We start from the raw sequence: 17,155 nt of genomic DNA on the forward strand, positions 1-17,155 counted from the left end.
GAAGTTATTATCAACAGTTATATGCCAATAAGCTAAGCAACCTAGACCAAATAGATGCATTCCTGGAAAACTATAAACTCCCAAAATTGAACCAGGAAGAAATTGACAACCTGAATAGACCGATAACTAGTAATGAGATTGAAGCAGTCATCAAAAACCTCCCCAATAACAAGAGCCCAGGACCTGATGGATTCCCTGGGGGAATTCTACCAAACTTTCAAAGAAGAAATAACACCTATTCTCCTGAAGCTGTTTCAAAAAATTGAAGCAGAAGGAAAACTTCCAGACTCTTTCTATGAAGACAGCATTACCCTGATCCCCAAACCAGGCAAAGACCACACCAAAAAGAATTTCAGACCAATATCACTGATGGATATGGATGCTAAGATTCTTAACAAGATCCTAGCAAACAGGATCTAACAGCACATTAAAAAGATTATCCACCATGACCAGGTGGGATTCATCCCTGGGCTACAAGGATGGTTCAACATTCGCAAATCAATCAATGTGATACAATAAATTAATATGAGATGAGAGAAAAACCACATGGTCCTCTCAATCGATGCAGAAAAAGCATTTGACAAAATCCAGCATCCATTCCTGACTAAAACGCTTCAAAGTATAGGGATAGAGGGAACATTCCTGAACTTCATAAAATCTATCTATGAAAGACCCACAGCAAATACCATCCTCAATGGGAAAAAGCTTGCAGCCTTCCCGTTGAGATCAGGAACATGACAAGGATGCCCACTGTCACCACTCTTGTTCAACATCGTATTAGAAGTCCTAGCAACAGCAATCAGACAACAAAGAGAAATAAAAGATATCCAAATTGACAATGAAGAAGTCAAACTCTCTCTCTTCGCAGATGACATGATTCTTTATATGGAAAACCCAAAAGATTCCACCCCCAAACTACTAGAACTCATACAGCAATTCAGCAACGTGGCAGGATACAAAGTCAATGTGCAGAAATCAGTGGCTTTCTTATCACTAACAATGAAAATACAGAAAGGGAAATTAGAGAATCGATTCTATTTACTATAGCACCAAGAACCATAAGATACCTGGGAATAAACCTAACCAAAGAGGTTGAGGAACTGTACTTGAGGAACTACAGAACACTCATAAAAGAAATTGAAGAAGACACATGCTCTTGGATTGGAAGAATAAACACTGTTAAAATGTTATGCTGCCTAGAGCGATTTATACTTTTAATGTCATTCCGATCAAAATTCCACCAGTAGAATTACTCAAAATCATTCTACTGTGCCAGCCACACTGGCATTTATAGAAAGCATGATGTTTTACCTACTTCCCCAGGATGTTCCTTAGAAAATAAAGAAAATTGCCAAGGGCTGCAGAGTCCCACCAGTGACCTGCAGACTTCACGGTGCTGTTAAATTTATAATCCCTAATCTTCACAACAGTCCTGTAACTTAACACATACATAGGATATTAGTCCAAATATATGGATGAGAACATAGAGTCATAAACAGAAGGGGACTAAACTGAGCACCTACTAGAAGGGAAGGTACTTTATTCATGTACACTGAGTCCTTGCAATCACCCTAGGAGCTACTACAAGTTTGTATGATGACCACAAATTTGTATGATGATGGAAAAACTCAAGTTTAGACAACTATTAAGATTACCAAGGTTATACAATAGTAAGTAGGTTGAAATAATAGCTCTGGCTGATTCTGCACAGGATAATCAAGATTGGTCTTGGAGGATTGGCAGAAATATCCAGTCCACCATTTCTTATTATACCACGATGCCTCTCTTGAAATACTGTAAAATGGCTGTAAAATACTGTAAGATTCTGTAAAAATACTGTAAAATGGCTTGCTCAAGATCACTTACGCATCTCTCTTCTCTAACTATACAGAGCTCCCTAGTAAAGGGATTTCCTTAATATTATCTTTATGTCTCAGAACCCAAAAAAGAATTTAGCAGATAGTCATTGATTATTAATGCTTCACAAACTGAATTAAAATTAAGCCACGGTATAGATTCTGACATCATAGATCATAGATTTAGACTACTTTAGATATGATATATCACATTCAAAGACACATTTGGAGTTATGCAAAGGACTTGGAGTTATGCATCTAGGCATGGTTTAGTAACAGGAGCCAGATTTACCCTATTGTCTTAAGCAACAAGAAAACTGAACAAAACATTAAAAATTGTTTTCAGATATTGGACAATATGTAATGAAGGACTCTAGTACCTGAAATATGAGAAAAAGTGAGGTGAGCCTTGTAATCAACTAGGCTATTTGTCTGAAGGTATATTTGGGGCTGTGGAGAAGGGCAGGAATACCAAGCATAACTTAGTGGTGTTGCTAAATTGAGAAGATAGACATCATTGTACAGAGATTTGGAGGTAATGAGGGATAGTCTTTGAGAATGAAGACCTTTTCAGAAAAAAGAGCTTCAGAAATTTGCATACTGTTGCTCTTGAGTCTTCACTGTCTCCAAATGTGTATATAAGGGTAAAACTCAAAGAGGTAGAAGAAGAGCAACTAGGGAGAGCTATGAGTTGAACCATTTCTAGAGATCACAGAGAGGTTATGAATTATTCATGTTCCAAGAGTGAACAGTCTTTTTTGATATTTTGAGTCATTCAGTAAATACTTCAGAAGGGCCAGACCTTAGTAACAGGGCTAAGTTATTCCTATAGTAAAGCCACACTACATCTTTGCTAAAGTACTTCAAAACAATCTTCAAAAGAATCAAAAGGAGCAGCAAGTCATCAACTTCCAGACAAAACAAAACATAAATCTTTAAAGAAAAAACAGAAATCAGTAGTTTTCTTGTACACTAACAATGTAACTGTAGAAAGAAAAATTATGGAATTGATTCTATTTACAAGAGCACCAAAATTATTACGATAACTTGGAATGAACCTAATAAAAGAGGTAAAGGATCTATACCCTAGAAACTACAGAACACTTATGAAGGAAACTGAAGAAGACACAAAAAGATGGAAAAACATTCTATGCCCATGCATTGGAAGAATAAACATTGTTAAAATCTCTGTGCTGTCCAGACCTATCTATACTTTCAATGCCATCCAGATCAAAATAACAATGGCATTTTTCGAAGCCCTGGAACAAACAATCCTAAAATTTGTATGGAACCATGAAAGACCCTGAATTGCCAAGGAACTGTTGATACAGAAAAGCAAAGCTGAGGGGGGACAAGCTGGGGAGGAAGTAGGAGGAGGTGCCTTTTCAGCCTGTACCACAAAGTGAGCTGATTACCTACCAAAGAACTCTGTTCACCCATGAAATCAGCCTGAGATCAGAATTATACACGTCTGGATCTCTACAGGGACAGAAGAAGCCAGTGGGCAGGTAAAGCAGAGTGGGAAGGGCGACTGATATAGGAAGATAAACAAAAGGGGGAGAATGCCACCAGAGGCGACCGGTTGGAAAGTAATACCCCAATACGAGCGAGAGTGCCCTGCGTCTGGAGACCAGCATTAACTTGGAGACTGGTTGAAAGCACTCCAAAAGAGCAAAGGATCAAGGGGGGAAATTGTGGGAATCCGGGCAGCTAGGGACAGGGGCTTAAGTCCCCATTCCCAGGACAGCCTCCCCTGGTGCTGAGGCAGAGAAAGTGTGGCAGAGAAACCAGCTCTTGGTCCCTAAGCTGCCAGCAGGCCAGAGAATACGTGGGTTCTGGCTCCTGTGAGGGGATGGGAGCCACGCCGGTGGGCAGAATGCGAGAGCCCTGCTACAAAGCTTGAGATACGTCCCTCATGCTCCCCTGAGAGAGTTACAAAGGCCCGGCCAGCACTCTTTGACCCGCGCCATTGTTTCAGAGCCTAAGCCACGCTTCCCAAGCTCCCCTGACAGAGGTGCACAAAAGCCCAGCCTGGTGCTTTTGGGCCTATGCCCCCTTCTCAGTGCCTGAGACGCGCGTGCGACCCATACCTGCCCCTGAAAGAGGTGCGTGCAAGCCAGGCACTCTTAGACCCAGCAAGACCAGGCACTCCCAGCCCAGGCCAGGGGGAAAATATCAGTGTGGGATTGCTCCTTGGAACCTCTCCGACGGTTGGGAGCTCCCAGACAGCCTCCACTGCCTTGTCTTTGGGTACAAGCAAAAGATCCTGCGTCCCCAGGGTCTGCAACTTGGAACCTGCTCTGACAGCAGCCAAGGGGGAACTTGTTTAGGCTCTGCACCCAGACTGAGGCTTCTCTCTGAGAGGGAGATCAGGGTGCAGTTTGTTTTCCTCTAAAACTACAAAAACCATCAAAAGCAGTCAGGGTGACAGAAAAAAAAGTGAACAAACATAAAAAATGCCAGAGAACAAAAGCCTGAAAAAAAAACCAGTTTCCTCAGAGCCCACCCCCTTGAGGGAGGCAGGAGGACTTAACTCAGGAAACATCATTGACTGACAACTCATGTGGCAGGCCCCTCCCCCAGAAAACAAACCAAGAAAGAAAAAAAAAAAAAGAGAGAGAGAGAGAGAGAAAATAAAGAGAAAAAAAAAAAGGACTACAAGAGAAAAACCACTACTTCATAGGAAAATTTTTACTTTTCACTCGTTCCCACTATTCTGGTTCTTTTTTTTTTTTTTTTTTTTTTTTTTTTTACACATAGGTAATTTTTTAACCAATTTACCATCACAGCGAGCTGTACAGTACATCAAATTCCATAATACCCTTCTAACCTGAACTTTTTGATACATACACCTATGTTTTTCTCTATTGCATTTTTATTTTTTGAATTCCTCTTTTTTAATTTTAGTTTAGTTTAGTCTAGTTTATTCCTTTTTATTTTTATCCCCTAATATACATATAGAGTTAAACTTCAAAGTAATCCCCTTTCCCCAATCAATACTACGCCTATAGTTAAACCAATTTTTAATCCCCTTTATCTTAGGAAAGTTGAGTCCTTTAACAAAGATATCAAGATACATCCAGGAAGAATCAAAACAAACTTCCTCACACACACTGAGAATTTATAACCACTCTCCCATCTTCTTCTTCCACCAGTGTTTCTGTGTTTTTGTGTTTGTCCTGATAGCATATAAATCTTACACTTGGGGTTCTTTTTGATAAGGTTCTTCTTTTATTTGCATATATATATTTTTTTCTCTTGTCATATACCTGTATCAGTCTTCTGTTTGTCTGTTTTTGTTTGTCTACTTCATAAATATTACCTTGGGGCCCATCTGGGATGAACCTTCTTTTTCATCTTCCCTTTCTTTCTTCTCTCTCTCTCTCTTTTTTTCTTTTTTTTTCTCCTTTTTCCTTTTCTTTTCTTTTGTCTCTCATTTGGGTGGGGAATCCCGATTGCTCAGAAGTGTTCCAGGGTGCACCTTGACTGCACCACAATTGATACATCCAGCTACATCTGTTCAGTCATCTCCCACCAAAATGACTAGGAGGAGGAATGCCCAACAGAAGAATAATACAGAGGATGGACCTTCTGCAACAGAGGTAATGGCTATCAACATAGACAATATGTCAGAAAGAGAATTCAGGCTAACAATTATCCAGGCAATAGCTAGGTTGGAGAAAGCCATGGATGACCAAATGGAATTGGTTAGGGCCAAGCTGAAAGCAATGAGAGATGATGTTCACAATGTTAGGGTGGAGCATAAAGCTACCAGGGCTGAGGTTCACAATGCTCTCAATGAGTTCCAATCTAATCTACATTCTCTCAAAGCTAGGGTAACTGAGACAGAAGGTAGAATTAGTGATCTGGAGGACAAACAGATAGAGAGAAAGGATCAGGAGGAAGCCTGGAACAAACAGCTTAAAAACCACGAAAATAGAATCAGGGAAATAAATGATGCCATGAAACATTCCAATGTCAGAATTATTGGAATCCCTGAAGGGGAGGAGAAAGAAAGAAGTCTAGAAGATATAGTGGAACAAGTCCTTCAGGAAAAATTTCCCAATCTCACCAATGGAACCAGCGTTCATGTACTAGAGGCTGAACAGTCTCCACCCAAGATTACACATTCCAAAAAAACATCACGACACCTGATAGTCAAATTGAAGAATTATAATTGTAGGTATAATCTCTTGAAAGGCGCCAGGGCAAAGAGGAAATCATAATTGTAGATACGATCTCTTGAAAGCTGCTAGGACAAAGAAGCTCCTTACTTACAGAGGGAAGCCCATCAGAATAACGTCAGACCTGTCCATAGAGACCTGGCAAGCCAGAAAAGGCTGGCAAGATATATTCAGGGCACTAAATGAGAAGAACATGCAGCCAAGAATACTTTATCCAGCAAGACTGACATTCAAAATAGATGGAGAGATAAAGAGTTTCCAAGACCGGCAAGGCTTAAAAGACTATGCAACCACCAATCCGACACTGCAGGAAATATTAAGGGGGGTTCTATAAAAGAGGAAAAATCCTAAGAATAGCATTGAACAGAAATATAGAGACAGTCTACAGAAAGAAAGACTTCAAAGGTAACTCGATGTCAATAAAAACGTATCTATCAATAATCACTCTCAATGTGAATGGCCTAAATGCACCCATAAAATGGCACAGGGTTGCAGACTGGATAAAATGACAGGACCCATCCATATGCTGTCTACAAGAGACCCATTTTAAACCTAAAGATACACCCAGACTGAAATTGAAGGGATGGAGAAGCATCTTTCATGCCAATGGTCCTCAAAAGAACGCTGGGGTAGCGATTCTCATATCAGATAAATTAGACTTTAAACTAAAGACTGTAGTCAGAGATACAGAAGGACACTACATAATCCTTAAAGGGACTATCCACCAAGATGATCTAACAATTGTAAATATCTATGCTCCCAATACGGGAGCAGCCAATTACTTAAGAAAACTGTTACTCAAGATAAAGAGTCATATTGATATGAATACACTAACAGTAGGAGATCTTAACACGCCTCTCTCAGAAACAGATCATCAAAGCAGAAAATCAATAAAGAACAAGATCATTGAATGACACATTGGACCAGATGGACCTCATAGATATATACAGAACATTCCACCATAAAACAACAGAATACTCATTCTTCTCAAGTGCACACGGAACCTTCTCCAGAATAGACCACATACTGGGTCCCAAATCAGGACTCAACCAATACCAAAAGACTGAGATTATTCCCTGCATATTCTCAGATCACAATGCTTTGAAACTGGAGCTCAATCACAAGGAAAAGTTCAGAAGGAACTCAAGCACCTGGAAGCTAAAGGCCACCTTGCTTAAGAATGCTTGAATCAGGGGTACCTGGTTGGTTCAGGGGGTTAAAGAATGCTTGGATCAACCAGGAGATCACAGAAGAACTGAAATAATTCATGGAAACCAATGAGAATGAAGACACTTCAGTCCAATACATATGGGATACAGCAAAGGCAGTCCTAAGGGGGAAATACATAGCCATCCATGCCTCCCTCAAAAAAATTGAAAAATCCAGAATACACCAGCTATCTCTACACCTTAAAGACTGGAGAATCAACAACAAATCTAACTAACTCCACACATAAGAAGGGAAATAATCAAGATTAGAGCTGAGATCAATGGGGTAGAAACCAGAGATACAGTAGAACGTATCAATGAAACTAGAAACTGGTTTTTTGAAAGAATCAATAAACCACTGGCCACACTAATCCAAAAGAAAAGAGAGAAAGTCCAAATTCATAAAATTATGAATGAAAAGGGAGAGATCACAACTAACACCAAGGAAGTAGAAACAATCATCAGAAGTTATTATCAACAGTTATAAGCCAATAAGCTTAGCAACCTAGATGAAATTAATGCATTCCTGGAATAATATAAACTAACAAAATTGAACCAGGAAGAAATTGACAACCTGAATAGACTGATATCTAGTAACGAGATTGAAGCAGTCATCAAAAACCTCCCAAAAAACAAGAGCCCAGGACCTGACGGATTCCCTGGGGAATTCTACCAAACATTCAAAGAAGAAATAACACCTATTCTCCTGAAGCTGTTTCAGAAAATTGAAGCAGAAGGAAAACTTCCTGACTCTTTCTATGAAGCCAGCATTATCCTGACCTCCAAACCAGGCAAAGACCATACCAAAAAAAGAATTTCAGACGAATATCACTGATGGATATGGATATGGATATGGAAGGGAGATTAGAGAATCGATTTCATTTACTATAGCACAATGAACCATAAAATATCTGGGAATAAACCTAACTAAAGAGGTAAGCATCTGTACTTGAGGAACTACAGAACACTCATAAAAGAAATTGAAGAAGATACAAAAAAATGGAAGACCATTCCATGCTCTTGGATCGGAAGAATAAACATTGTTAAAATGTCTATACTGCCTAGAGCAATCTATACTTTTAATGCCATTCCGATCAAAATTCCACTGGTATTTTTCAAAGAGCTGGAGCAAATAATCCAAAAATTTGTATGGAATCAGAAGAGACCCCGAATCACTAAGGAAATGTTGGAAAACAAAAATAAAATGGGGGGCATCATGTTACCTGATTTCAAGCTTTACTACAAAGCTGTGATCACAAGACAGCATGGTACTGACATAAAAACAGACACATAGACCAGTGGAACAGAGTAGAGAGTCCAGATATGGACCCTCAAGTCTATGGTCAATTTTCTTCGACAAAACAGGAAAAAATATACAGTGGGAAAAAGACAGTCTCTTCAATAAATGGTGCTGGGAAAGCTGGACAGCTATATGTAGAAGAATGAAACTCTACCATTCTTTTACACTGTACACAAAGATAAACTCAAAATGGATAAAAGACCACAACATGAGACAGGAATCCATCAGACTCCTAGAGGAGAACATAGGCAGTAATCTCTTCGATATCAGCCACAGCAACTTCTTTCAATATATGTCTCCAAAGGCAAAGGAAACAAAAGCAAAAATAAACTTTAGGGACTTCATCAAAATCAAAACCTTCTGCATAGCAAGGGAAACAGTCAAAAAAACAAAGAGGCAACCCACGGAATGGGAGAAGATATTTGCAAATGACAGTACAGACAAAAGGTTGATATCCAGGATCTATAAAGGACTTCTCAAACTCAGCACACACGAAACAGGCAAACATATAAAAAAATGGGCAGAAGATATGAACAGACACTTCTACAATCAAGACATACAAATGGCTATCAGACACATAAAAAAATGTTCATCATCACTAGCTCTCAGGGAGATTCAAATCAAAACCACATTGAGAAATCACCTTACACCAGTTAGAATGGCCCGATTAACAAAAGAGGAAACAACACGTGTTGGAGAGGATGTGGAGAAAGGGGAACCTTCTTCCACTGATGGTGGGAATGCAAGTTGGTGCAGCCTCTTTGGAGAACAGTGTGGAGGTTCCTCAAGAAATTAAAAATAGAACTTCCCTATGACCCTGCCATTGCACTCCTGGGTATTTACCCCAACGATACAGATGTTGTGAAATGAAGGGCCATCTGTACCCCAATGTTTATAGCAGCAATGGCCACGGTCACCAAACTGTGGAAAGAACCAACATGCCCTTCAACGTATGAACGGATAAAGAAGATGTGGTCCATATACACTATGGAGTATTATGCCTCCATCAGAAAGGATGAATACCCAACTTTTGTAGTAACATGGATGGGACTGGAAGAGATTATGCTGAGTGAAATAAGTCAAGCAGAGAGAGTCAATTATCATTTTGTTTCACTTATTTGTGGAGCATAAAAAATAGTATGGAGGACAAGGGGTGCTAGAGAGAAGGGAGTTGGGGTAAATTGGAAGGGGAGGTGAATCATGAGAGACTATGGACTCTGAAAAACAATCTGAGGGGTTTGAAGTGGCAGGGGGGTGGGAGGTTGGGGTACCAGGTGGTGGTTATTATAGAGGTACGGATTTCATGGAGCACTGGGTGTGGTGAAAAAATAATGAATACTGTTTTTCTGAAAATAAATAAATCAATTTAATAAAGAAAATAGAAAAGCAAAGCTGGGGGTATCATGTTGCCTGATTTCAAGTTATATTACAAAGCTGTGATCATCAAGACATCCTGGCACTGGCACAAAAAGAGGCACATAGATCAACGGAATAGAAGGGAGAGCCCAGATGTGGACCCCCCAACTCTATGGTCAAATAATCTTTGACCATGCAGGAGAAAAGATACAATGGAAAAAAAAAAAAGATACAATTAATGGTGCTGGGAAAATTGGACAGCTAGACACAGAATAATGAAACTCAACCATTCTCTTACACCATACATAAAGATAAAGTCAAAATGGATGAAAGACCTCAATGTGAGACAGAAATCCTTCAAAATGCTAGAGGAGAACATAGGCAGTAACCTTTTCGACATTGGCCACAACCACATCTTTCAAAACATGTCTCCAGGAGAAGGAGTCTTCAAAATGGTGGAGGAGTAGCCAAATGAGATGACATCAGGTCACAGGAGTTCAGCTAGATAGTTACCAAACCATTCTGAACACCTACAAACCCAACAGGAGATTGAATAGAAGAAGAGCATCAACTCTAGAAACAGAAAATTGACCACTTTCTGAAAGGTAAGACATGCGGAGAAATAAATCCAAAGTGACAGGAAGATAGACCACAGAGGGAGGGGCTGGCTCCTGGCAGTGGAGCAACAGAGCACAAAATTTGAACTTTTAAAAGTCTGCTCCACTGAGGGACATCACTCCAGAGGCTAAGCAGGGGTGGGACCCTCTCAGGGACATTGTGGTCTCAGGTCCCACAGGGTCACAGAATGATCAGGGGTCTGATCTTGTCTGAGTGCAGCAGAGCTTGCAGATATCAGAATAGGGAAGCTGGCTGCAGAGATAGAGAGGAGGAGTGGGTTCTCACCTCGAGGTTACCTTAAACTGTGATCTGCAGCACAGTTGGGCCACTGCTCACTGAGCAGGGACCCCACAAGTGGCAGATCCGGGGAGATCCACCTTCATTCACTGAAGAACGGAGTGGCAGGAATCTGCTGGGTTTGGACACTTCAAACTGGGCTTGTGCCAGAGACAGAAATGCTCCATCACAGGCCAGGAAAGCCCAGAGCACAGCCAGAGACCAGGAAGATGGGAGTATTGATAGCTTTTCTCTTTGAGGGAACTGAGGAGTCAGGCCCCAAGCTCCACTGGGCTGGATATTGGAGGCTGGCATTTTCATTCCCATCTTCCAGAGCTCTATGGAAAGCATTCAGGGAACAAAAGCTCCTGAGAGCAACCCAAGCAGGTTACAATTCCACCTCAGGCAAAGAAATTTGAGAATCACTACAACAGGCCCCTCCTCCAGAAGATGAGCATAAACAACCAGCCAAAAACCAAGCTCACTGATCAAGAAGAACAGCAGAGTTCCAGAGGAGGGGAAAGCAAAGCACAGAATTCATGGCTTTCTCCCCATGATTCTTCAGTCTTGCAAAGTTAATTAATAGTTTTTAATTTTATTTTTTCTTATTCTAATTTTTTAACTTTTCCTCTTTCCCCTTTTAATGTTTTTTAACTAGTTTATCTTAATGCCTTTTTAAAAAATATTTTTAAACCCTCATTATTATAGTCATATTTTATCCTTCATGGTATCTAACTTTATTTTCTATATACGTATAGAGTTTTTTCTTCTAAAAAATATTGGGATACAATTTCTTCTTATAGATCAAAATATACCCTAAACCTAGCACAGGGTTTTGTTCTAGCCTCCAGCCTGAGCAAATTCTCTCCACTTTCTTATTCTTTCTTTTTCCAACCAACTTATCTTATCAATTCCTTTTTTAGAATTTTTTGTTTAAATTTTTATCTTTACAGTTATAGTCCATCCCTTCATCATGCTTACCCTTATTTATGTGTGTGTGTGTGTGTGTGTGTGTGTGTGTGTGTGTATATATATAACCTTCTTTAAAATTTTTGGAGGTAGTTTCTTCTAAGAGACCAAAATACACCCAAAATCAAATGGGTGCCTCTGCTCTCTCTATATATATACATATATATGTATATAATTTAACTTCTTTTTACCCCTTTTCTTCTCCCTCCAATTTGGGGGTCTCTTCTGATTACGTTAGTGTACATTTTTCTGGTGTCTTTGCTACCCTTTTAGTATTTTATTCTGTCTTTCATATATTCTTATCTGGATAAAATGACAAGGCAGAAAAACTCAACAGAGAAAAAAAATAACAAGAAACAGTATGAAACGCTAGAGAAGTTATCAATACAGATATTGGAAATATGTCAGATCCAGAGTTCAGAATGATGATTCTCAAGGTGCTAGATGGGCTCCAAAAAGGCATGGAAGATATTAGAGAAACACTATCCAGGAAAAAAAAAAAAAAAAAGCCTTTTTCTGGAGAAATAAGAGAACTAAAATCTAACCAAGCTGAAATCAAAAAAGCTATTAATGAGGTGCAATAAAAAATGGGAGGCTCTTACTGCTAGGATAAAAGAGGCAGAAGAGAAAATTAGTGATATAGAAGACCAAATGATGGAGAATAAAGAAGCTGAGCAAAAGAGAGACAAACAACAACTGGACCACAAGGGGAGAATTTGAGAAATAAGATATACCATAAGATGAAACAATATTAGAATAATTGGGATTCCAGAAGAAGAAAGAGAGAGGGGGGCAGAAGGTATATAGGAACAAATTACTGTATGGAATTTCCCTAATATGGCAAAGGAAACAAACATCAAAATCCAGGAGGCACAGAAAATTCTCCTCAAAATCAATAAAAAATAGGTCCAAACCCCATCGTCTAATAGTAAAACTAACAAGTCTTAGTGACAAGGAGAAAATACTGAAAGCAGCCTGGGAGAAGAAGTCTGTAGCATACAATGGTAAAAATATTAGATTGGCAGCAGACTTATCCACAGAGACCTGGCAGGCCAGAAAGAACAGGCAGGATATATTCAGATCATTAAATGAGAAAAACATACAAATAAGAATACTAGATCCAGCTAGGTTAACATTGAAAATAGAAGGAGAGATAAAAAGGTTCCAGGGCAAACAAAAACTGAAAGAATTTGCAAACACCAAACCAGCTCTATAGGAAATATTGAAAGGGGTCCTCTAAGCAAAGAGAGACCCTAAAAGTAGTAGACCAGAAAGGAACAGAGACAGCATGCAGTAACAGTCACCTTAGAGGCAGTAAAGTGGCACTAAATATACATCATTCAATAGTTACCCTGAATGTAAATGGGCTACATGCCCTAATCAAAAGACACAGGGTATCAGAATAGATAAAAGAACAAAGCTCATCAATATGCTGTCTACAAGAAACTCATTTTAGACCCAAAGACCCCTCCAGATTTAAAGTGAGGGGGTGGAAAACCATTTGCCATGTTAATGGACATCAAAACAAAGCTGGGGTGGCAATCCTTATATCAGATCAATTAGATTTTAAGCCAAAGACTATAATAAGAGATGAGGAAGGACACTATATCACACTCAAAGGGTCTGTCCAAGAAGAAGATCTAACGATTTTAAATATCTATGTACCTAACATGGGAGTGGCCAACTATATAAACCAATTAATAACAAAATCAAAGAAATCCATCAACAATAATACAATGATAGTAGGGGATTTTAATACCCCCTTCACTGAAGTGGAGAGATCATCCAAGCAAAAGATAAACAAGGAAACAAAGGCCTTAAATGACACACTGGACCAGATGGACATCACAGATATATTCAGAACATTGCATCCCAAAGCAACAGAATACACATTCTTCTCTAGTGTACATGGAACAATTGCCAGAATTGATTGCATCCTGGGTCACAAATCAGTTCTCAACTGGTACCAAAAGATTGGGCCCATTTCCTGCATATTTTCAGATCACAATGCTCTGAAGCTAGAACTCAATCACAAGAGGGAAGTTGGAAAGAAACCAGATACATGGAGGCTAAAGAGCACCCTACTAAAGAATAAATGGGTCAACCAGGAAATTAAAGAAGAATTGAAAAAATTCATGTAAACAAATGATAATGAAAACACAACTGTTCAAAATCTGTGGGACACAGCAAAGGCAGTCCTATGAGGAAAATATATAGTGATACAAGACTTTATCAAGAAACAATAAGGTCTCAAGTACACAACCTAAACTTACACCTAAAGGAGGTGGAGAAAGAACACCAAAGAAAGCCTAAACCTGGCAGAGGAAGAGAAATAATAATGATCTAAGCAGAAATCAATGAAATAGAAAACAAAAAATCAGCAGAACAAATCAATGAAATTAGGAGCTGGTTCTTTGAGAGAATTAGTAAGATTGATAAACCCCTGACCAGACTTATGAAAAAGAAGAGAAAGGACCCAAATAAATAAAATCATGAACGAAAGAGGAGAGATCACAACCAACATTAAAGAAATACAAACAATTATAAGAACATACTATGAGCAACTATATGCTGCCAATTTTGACAATCTGGAAGAAGTGGGTGCATTCCTAGATACATATAAACTACCAAAACTGAACCAGGAAGAAATAGAAAACCTGAATAGACCCATAACCAATAAGGAGATTGAAGCAGCCATCAAAAATCTTCCAAAAATCAAGACCCCAGGGCCAGATGGCTTCCCAGGTGAATTCTACCAAATATTTAAAGAAGAATTCATACCTATTCTCCTGAAACTGTTCCAAAAGTAGCAATAGAAGGAAAAATTCCAACCTCATTTTATGAGGCCAGCATTACCTTGGTCCCAAAATCAGACAAAGACCTCATCAAAAAAGAGAATTACAGACCAATGTCCTTGATGAACACAGATTGGAATGGTCTCACCAAAATACTAGCCAATAGGATCTGCCAGTATATTAAAAGCATTATTCACCATGACCAAGTGGGATTTATTCTGGAATTGCAAGGTTGGTTCAACATCCACAAATCAATCAATGTGACACAATACATTAATAAAAGAACAAGAAGATATGACACTCTCAACAGATGCTGAAAAAGCATTTGACAAAGTACAGCATCCTTTCTTGATCAAAACTCTTCAAAGTGTAGGGATAGAGAGTACATACCTCAATATCATCAACGCCATCTACGAAAAACCCACAGCAAAAATTATTCTCTATGGAGAAGAACTGAGAACTTTTCTGCTAAGGTCAGGAACATGGCAGGGATGTCCATTATCAGCACTGCTTTCAACATAATATTAGAAGTCCTAGCCTCAGCAATCAGAAAAGAAAAGAAATTAAAGGCATCCAAATCAGCAAAGACAAAATCAACCTATCACTCTTTACAGATAATATGATATTTTATGTGGAAAACCTAAAGACTCCACTCCAAATATGATAGACCTTGTACATGATTCAGTGAAGTGTCAGGATATAAAATCAATGCACAGAAATCAGTTGCATTTCTATATACCAACAGCAAGAGAGAAGAAAGAGAAATTAAGGAGTCAATCCCATTTACAATTGCACCCAAAACCATAAGATACCTAGGAATAAAGCTAACCAATGAGGCAAAGAATCTGTATTCAGAAAACTATAATGTACTCATGAAAGAAATTGAGGAAGACACAAAGAAATGGAAAAATGTTTCATGTTCATGGATTGGAAGAACAAATATTGTGAAAATGTCTATGCTACCTAAAGCAATCTACATATTTAATGCAATTCCTATCAAAGTACCATCCATCTTTTTCAAAGAAATGGAACAAATAAGCCTAAAATTTATATGGAACCAGAAAAGATCTCGAATAGCCATTGGAATGTTGAAAAAGAAAGCCAAAGTTGGTGGCAAACAATTCCAGACTTCAAGTTCTATTACAAAGCTGTTATCATCAAGAGAGTATGATACTGGCACAAAAACAGACACATAGATAAATGGAGCAGAATAGAGAACCCAGAAATAGACCCTCAACTCTATGGTCAACTAATCTTCGACAAAGCAGGAAAGAATGTCCAATGGAAAAAAGACAGCCTCTTCAATAAATGGTGTTGGGAAAATTGGACAGCCACATGCAGAAAAATGAAACTGGACCATTTCCTTACACCACACATGAAAATAGGGGGGAGAGGGATAGGGAGAAGGTGGTTGGGTTATGGACATTTGGAAAGGTATGCGCTATGGTAAGTGCTGTTAAGTGTAAACCTGGCGATTCACAGACCTGTACCACTTGGCCTAATAATACATTATATGTTAATTTAAAAAAAAAAAGAAAGAAAGAAAGAGAGAAGTTGCTGTGGCTGATGTCGAAGAGGTTACTGCCTATGTTCTCCTCTAGGATTCTGATGGATTCCTGTCTCACATTGAGGTCTTTTACCCATTTTGAGTTTATCTTTGTGTATGGTGTAAGAGAATTGTCAAGTATTATTCTTCTACACATAGCTGTCCAATTTTCCCAGCACTATTTATTGAAGTGACTGTCTTTTTTCCACTGTAATGTGGCAGGATACAAAATCAATTGTACAGAAATTAGTTGCTTTCTTATATACTAACAATGAAAACACAGAAAGGGAAATTAGATAATCGATTCCATTTACTATAGCACCAAGAACCATAAGATACCTGGAAATATACCTAACTAAGATGTAAAGGATCTGTACTCAAGGAACTACAAAACACTCATGAAAGAAATTGAAGAAAACACAAAAAGATGGAAGACCATTCCATGCTCATGGATCAGAAAAATAAACACTGTTAAAATGTCTATACTGCCTAGAGCAATCTATACTTTCAATGACAGTCCAATCAAAATTAGACCAGCATTTTTCAAAGAGCTGAAGCAAACAATCCTAAAATTTGTATGGAACCAGAAGAGACCCCAAATTGCTAAGGAAATGTTGAAAAAGTAAAACAAAAGTGCAGGTATCATGTTTCCTGATTTCCAGCCTTACTTCAATGCTGTGATCATCAAGACAGCATGGTACTGGCATAAAAACAGACACATAGACCAGTGTAACAGAGTAGACAGCCCAGATATGCACCCTCAACTTTATGGTCAAATAATCTTTAATAAAGCAGGACAAAATATACAATGGAAAAAAGACAGTCTCTTCAAAAAATGGTGCTGAGAAAATTGGACAGCAAAAGTATGTTTTAAAATAAAAGCAACATAATCATACATTTCATAATAAAATGACCCAAATTTTGTTAAAAATTAAAGCAAAATGAAAACCTTTTCAGCTAACAAAAGCTAAGAGAATTTGGAGGTTTAAAACAAAGAACTGGATGTTTAAAACAAAAATAATTGGAGTGTATTATGGGATTTATAAT

The 17,155-nt window shown here is 38.6% G+C and overlaps 1 protein-coding gene and 1 long non-coding RNA gene across 4 annotated transcripts in view; one reads left to right on the top strand and one right to left on the bottom strand.

Annotated features, from left to right (window-relative positions):
- The window catches only part of LOC309843112, a 1,054,942-nt gene that overhangs the window by 933,515 nt on the left and 104,272 nt on the right, over nucleotides 1-17,155 (top strand). The gene's annotated exons all lie outside the window — the stretch shown is intronic.
- AGBL4 (AGBL carboxypeptidase 4) overlaps nucleotides 1-17,155 on the bottom strand; it is a 1,624,959-nt gene that overhangs the window by 585,400 nt on the left and 1,022,404 nt on the right. The window lies entirely within an intron of this gene.

Source organism: Mustela nivalis, assembly GCF_964662115.1.
Source record: "Mustela nivalis genome assembly, chromosome: 10".
Lineage (NCBI taxonomy): Eukaryota > Metazoa > Chordata > Mammalia > Carnivora > Mustelidae > Mustela > Mustela nivalis.